The sequence below is a fragment of the Budorcas taxicolor genome, chromosome 3 (assembly GCF_023091745.1).
Source record: "Budorcas taxicolor isolate Tak-1 chromosome 3, Takin1.1, whole genome shotgun sequence".
NCBI classification, from domain to species: domain Eukaryota; kingdom Metazoa; phylum Chordata; class Mammalia; order Artiodactyla; family Bovidae; genus Budorcas; species Budorcas taxicolor.
The window spans coordinates 12691579-12698097 of NC_068912.1; the positions used below are offsets into that span (position 1 = coordinate 12691579).

Here is a 6519-nt window from a genome sequence, read left to right on the forward strand (position 1 = left end):
CGCAGGTCAGGAAGCAACAGTTAGAACTGGACATGGAACAACAGACTGGTTCCAAATAGGAAAAGGAATACATCAAGGTTGTATATTGTCACCCTGCTTATTTAACTTATATGCAGAGTACATCATGAGAAATGCTGGACTGGAAGAAGCACAAGCTGGAATCAAGATTGCAGGAGAAATATCAATAACCTCAGATACACAGATGACACCACCCTTATGGGAGAAAGTGAAGAGGAACTCAAAATCCTCTTGACCAAAGTGAAAGAGGAGAGTAAAAGTTGGCTTAAAGCTCAACATTCAGAAAACGAAGATCATGGCATCTGGTCCCATCACTTCAAGGGAAATAGATGGGGAAACAGTGGAAACAGTGTCAGACTTTATTTTGGGGGACTCCAAAATCACTGCGGATGGTGATTGCAGCCATGAAATTAATACGCTTACTCCTTGGAAGGAAAGTTATGATCAACCTAGACAGCATATTCAAAAGCAGAGACATTATTTTACCAACAAAGTTCCGTCTAGTCAAGGCTATGGTTTTTCCAGTAGTCATGTATGGATGTGAGAGTTGGACTGTAAAGAAAGCTGAGCGCCGAAGAATTGATGCTTTTGAACTGTGGTGTTGGAGAAGACTCTTGAGAGTCCCTTGGACTGCAAGGAGATCCAACAAGGCCATCCTATAAGTCCTGGGTATTCTTTGGAAGGACTGATACTAAAGCTGAAACTCCAATACTTTGGCCACCTCATGCGAAGAGTTGACTCGTTGGAAAAGACTCTGATGCTGGGAGGGATTGGGGGCAGGAGGAGAAGGGGATGACAGAGGATGAGATGGCTGGATGGCATCACCAACTCTATAGATCCGAGTCTCAGTGAACTCCGGGAGTTGGTGATGGACAGGGAGGCCTGACGTGCTGCGATTCATGGGGTCACAAAGAGTCAGACAATACTGAGCGACTGAACTGAACTGAACTACTGCTGCTAAGTCGCTTCAGTCGTGTCCGACTTTGTGTGACCCCATAGATGGCAGCCAACCAGACTCCTCCGTCCATGGGATTTTTCAGTCAAGAGTACTGGAATGGGTTGCCATTGTCTTCTCTGAGATACTAGGAAGTAGCAAATAAATTTCTAGAAACATCCAACCTACCAAGACTGAATCATAAAAAAAAATACGAAATCTGAACAGACCAATAACCACTGAGACTGAATCAGCAATCAAGAACCTCCACACACAAAAAAGAAACCTCTGATAAATTCTACCAAAAATTTATAAAATAATTAACACTAACTTTCTCCAACTCTTCTCAATAATTGAAGAGGGAACACTTCCAAGCTCATCTTATGAAGACAATATTACTCTGACACAAAAGGCAGACAAGGATGCTACAAGAAAAGAAAACCACAGGCCAATATCTCTTATGAACTCGAATACAAAATTCCTCAACAAAATAAGAACAAACAAAATTCAATACTGTGTTAAAATAGTACTACACAGGGCTTCCCTGGTGACTCAATGGTAAAGAATCTGCCTGCCATTGCAGGAGACGTGGGCTTGATCCCTGGTCCCAGAAGATCCCACATGTTGGCCCGTGCACCACAACTATTGAGCCTGTGTTTTAAGACCAGCAAGCTGCAACTACTGAGCTCATGTGCTGCAACTACTGAAACCCTCACACTCTGGAGCCCATGCCCCACAACAAGAGAAGGCATTGCAATAAAAGGCTGGGGCACCAAAATGAAGAGTGACCCTCACTAGCCACTACTAGAGAAAAGCCCAAGCAGCATCAAAGACCCAACACAGCCAAAAATACATAAATAAAATTATTTTTTAAAAAGGAATATTGCACCATGATCAAGTGGGATTTACTCCTGGAACGCAAAGATGGTTCAACATATGCAAATCAATAAATGTGATACACAACATTAACAAAATAAAAATTGAAAATTGTATGATTATCTTAATAGATTCAGAAAAGGCCTTTGACAAAATTCAGCAACCTTTCATGATAAGGAAAAAAAAATCTCAATAAATTAGATACAGATGGAATATACCTCAACATAGTAAAGGCAGTATATTACAAATCAACAGCTAAAATCATGCTCAGTGTTGAAAAGCTTTTCCTGAAAGCTTTTCCTCTTTGATTAGGTACAAAACAAAGATACACACTCTAGCCATTTTAAGTCAACATAGTACCTGAAGTTTTCTGGCCAGAGCACTTAGATAAGGAAAATTTTAAAGGCATCTAAATTAGAAAAAAAGTAAAACTGTTTCTATTTGCAGATGACAATCTTATATATAGAAAACCCTAAAAACTCAACCAAAAAACTGAAACTAATAAACAAATTTAGTAAAATTGAAAGGTGCAAAAATCAATATACAAAATATCAGTTGCATTTCCAAATATTAACAATGAACTCCTGGAAAAAGAAATTAAGAAAACAATCCCCTTTACAATAAAATTAAAAAGAATAAAATTCTTGCAAATAAATTTAACCAAGGAGGTAAAAGGTCAGTATATTCAGGTCCATGAGACACTTGAGCCATGAACTGACACTCTGGATAAGTGGCCAGAACCTGCAGCTCCTCCCCTGGGGCAGAGCACACATTCAGCGCAGGGCATCCCTGACTCATCAGGGACATGAGAATCCAGAATTGGGGGCTCTCTGGTGGACAAAATATTTTGAAACCCTGGATAAGAAGAAAAATTCTCAACAGCAGATGAAGGAATCTTTTGTCAGTGACCACAATGGAACAAGCACTCTGGAAATCATTGAGGGCTTGGGCTTGCCTACACTTCTCATCCTGTGTAGAGGGCTCGGGATCATTTTCTCACAGCACTTATCTTTTTCTTCACACACTTGGAGAACGTGATTCTTCATTGACTTTGCTTTTCTTAATAGTTCCCCTGGTAACAATTTTGACCATTTTCTCTACATTTGTTCTCCTTGAGCATCTTGTAATTATCTTTGGGGCCGGGCTGTTCTATAAAATATGCTGCAAGAAAACTTGATATGTCAGAATGCTTGCCTGGAAAATTCTTGAAAGTCAGTCTGGATTCAGAATACATTCCAGCCATCTCTTGTTTTCATGTAATTGACAGTGCATTTACTGCTGTTGCCATTTTGGCTATAAACTTCCTATGTTTTCCTAGCTGCTGCTAATTAGTCACGTGAGTCGTGTCCGACTCTGTGCGACCCCAGAGACGGCAGCCCACCAAGCTCCCCTGTCCCTGGGATTCTCCAGGCAAGAACACTGGAGTGGGTTGCCATTTCCTTCTCCAATGCTTGAAAGTGAAAAGTGAAAGTGAAGTCGCTCAGTCGTGTCCGACTTCTAGCGACCCCACGAACTGCAGCCTACCAGGCTCCTCCATCCATGGGATTTTCCAGGCAAGAGTACTGGAGTGGGGTGCCATCACCTTCTCTGATGTTTTCCTAGAAGACTTCCTAAAATTGGGCTCTATGGGATAGGAGCAATGGATTTTGAAATAGGAGGATTTCTTTTGAGGACTGCAATGATTTCTCCAAAGATTAGAAGAAAATATACAAAGGGTCCAGATTTTATTTTACAAAGTCACTGTACTCTGGCCATTAGTCTTCCTAGGAATGGGATGATTAATTATTATAAGACCTGTAGGATCTCAGGAACATTTAACTGAGTATCGAGTTCAATGGAACATTTCCTTTACCTTAATAGTTGTGAAATTGATAGCATCACAGGTTTTGATTACTTTTCCCCTAAATAAACCCTTGATTGTGGCCATCAGCATTACTGTATTATACCAACTAGCCTTGATTTTACCCCATTGAAAAGATTAATTTTGTATGGCACAGGGGTTGGTTTACTAAATACCAACAGTGAAAAAATAACCTCTACCTTGTGGTATATCACAGTACTCATGGCTAGTGTTCAAACAGGGTCATATGAACTTAAAAAAAGAAATCATTTATCAAAGACTGGATAAAAGTAACATATAATCTGCTGACATCTATTGGCCTCTTCATATCACTTAACATAGTTCGGGTAAATGTAGAAGTAGCATCTTAAAGAATGGACAGCTTAGCCTTTTATATTTGGGTAATTGCTTCTTACCTGATCCTCCTTAGTAGTTTAATACTGGGTGATATAATTTTGAGTTTTGCCAAATTTCTAATTAAGGGTACAGTATTACCATGTTCTTGAAAATTTATTCCATCACATGCTGCAAATAAAAACCATTCAGAATATCTACTCTCTGAAGCTGAAAGAAAACCCACTCTTTGTTTAATCACAGCAATAAACAGAACAAATTAATTTTTTCTTGCTGTCAAATATAACAAAGACAAAATCAACCTGTTAGTACATATATTACACAGAAGTACATTGTGGGCTTTATTTGTGCTCAACCTCTGTATGTTTATCAACTGTTTAATTATATAGGTACTGCATTTGCAAGACAAGACTATAAAATCTTGGTGATCAATAGGGGTAGGATATGTTTTGAACAATATTATTTTAATGAGGAAGAGAAAACATAAAATGTGAAGAAAATAGGACTTCTGAAACCCAATGTTAACTATAATTTATTATAAAATTGTTTCATTACTACTCTAACAGTAATGATGCTTAATATTTCAAATGTATCTCAACACTACGTAAAACAAACCAATACAGAAGAAACAAAACATTGTGACTTGTTAGGATATATAAATTCCAATATTTTAAAGAAACTGTTGTGTTTGTAGTTGTGACACTAGAAGATTAAAGGAATGAGAAGGAGGAGTTTTACTTTCCATCTTATGTTACCTATTATGAGTCTATATTTTTACAGTATGAATCACTTTTATAATATTTACATTTAAAAAAACTCAATTGTGAAATTGTAAAAAAAATTATAAGACATTGGTAAAAGGAATTGAAGACAAAAATTAATGGGATGATAATCCATATTCATAGGTTGGAAGAATTAATAATGTTAAAATATCCATGCTACCCAAAATAGTCATTCAGTTCAGTTCAGTTCAGTCACTCAGTCGTGTCCAACTCTTTGCGACTCCATGAATCGCAGCACACCAGGCCTCTCTGTCCATCACCAACTCCCAGAGTTCACTCAGACTCACGTCCATCGAGTCAGTGATGCCATCCAGCCATCTCATCCTCTGTCGTCCCCTTCTCCTCCTGCCCTCAATCCCTCCCAGCATCAAAGTCTTTTCCAATGAGTCAACTCTTCACATTAGGTGGCCAAAGTACTGGAGTTTCAGCTTTAGCATCATTCCTTCCAAAGAAATCCCAGGGCTGATCTCCTTCAGAATGGACTGGTTGGATCTCCTTGCAGTCCAAGGGACTCTCAAGAGTCTTCTCCAACACCACAGTTCAAAAGCATCAATTCTTCGGCGCTCAGCCTTGTTGACAGTCCAACTCTCATATCCATACATGATCACAGGAAAAACCATAGCCTTGACTAGACGGACCTTAGTCAGCAAAGTAATGTTTCTGCTTTGGAATATGCTATCTAGGTTGGTCATAACTTTTCTTCCAAGGAGTAAGCGTCTTTTAATTTCATGGCTGCAATCACCATCTGCAGTGATTTTGGAGCCCCCCCAAAATAAAGTCTGACATTGTTTCCACTGTTTCTCCATCTATTTCCCATGGAGTGATGGGACCGAATGCCATGATCTTCATTTTCTGAATGTTGAGCTTTAGGCCAACTTTTTCACTCTCCTCTTTCACTTTCATCAAGAGGCTTTTTAGTTCCTCTTCACTTTCTTCCATAAGGGTGGTGTCATCTGCATATCTGAGGTTATTGATATTTCTCCCAGCAATCTTGATTCCAGCTTGTGCTTCTTCCAGTCCAGCATTTCTCATGATGTACTCTTCATATAAGTTAAATAAGCAGGATGACAATATACAGCCTTGACATACTCCTTTTCCTATTTGGAACCAGTCTGTTGTTCCATGTCCAGTTCTAACTGTTACTTCCTGACCTGCATACAGATTTCTCAAGAGGCAGGTTAGGTGGTCTGGTATTAGATCTTATAAAATCCCTATCAAAATTTCATTGGAATTTTCATAGGAATACAACAAACAATCCTAAAATTTATATAAAGCCACAAAACACTTTGAGTAGTTAAAGCAAACTTGAGAAAGAACAAAGCTGGAGTCATCACACTTCCTGATTTCAAATTACATTACAAAGTTTTAGTAATCAAAACAGTGTGGCACTGGCATAAAAATAGACACATGGATCAGTGGAATAGAATAGAAATCCCAGTAGTAATCTTATGCATATATGGTTAATTAATTTTTGATGAAGGCACCAATAATATACAACGGGGAAAGGATAGTCTCTTCAATAAATGGTGCTGGGATATCTACATGCAAAAGAGTGAAACTAGATTTCTATATTACACTGCCCATAAAAATCAACTCAAAATTGATTAAAGATTTGGATGTAAGACCTAAAACTGTTAAAACCACAGAATAAAACAGGGATAAGCACCTTAACATTGGTATTGGCAATAATTTATTTTAATATATTATTGCTGATA

General features: G+C 38.4%; 1 pseudogene; it reads left to right on the forward strand.

Moving 5' to 3' along the window:
• Positions 1-2521: 2521 nt before the first annotated feature.
• Positions 2522-4450, forward strand: LOC128044875 (phosphatidylinositol-glycan biosynthesis class W protein-like; annotated as a pseudogene).
• The last annotated feature ends 2069 nt before the right edge of the window (positions 4451-6519 follow it).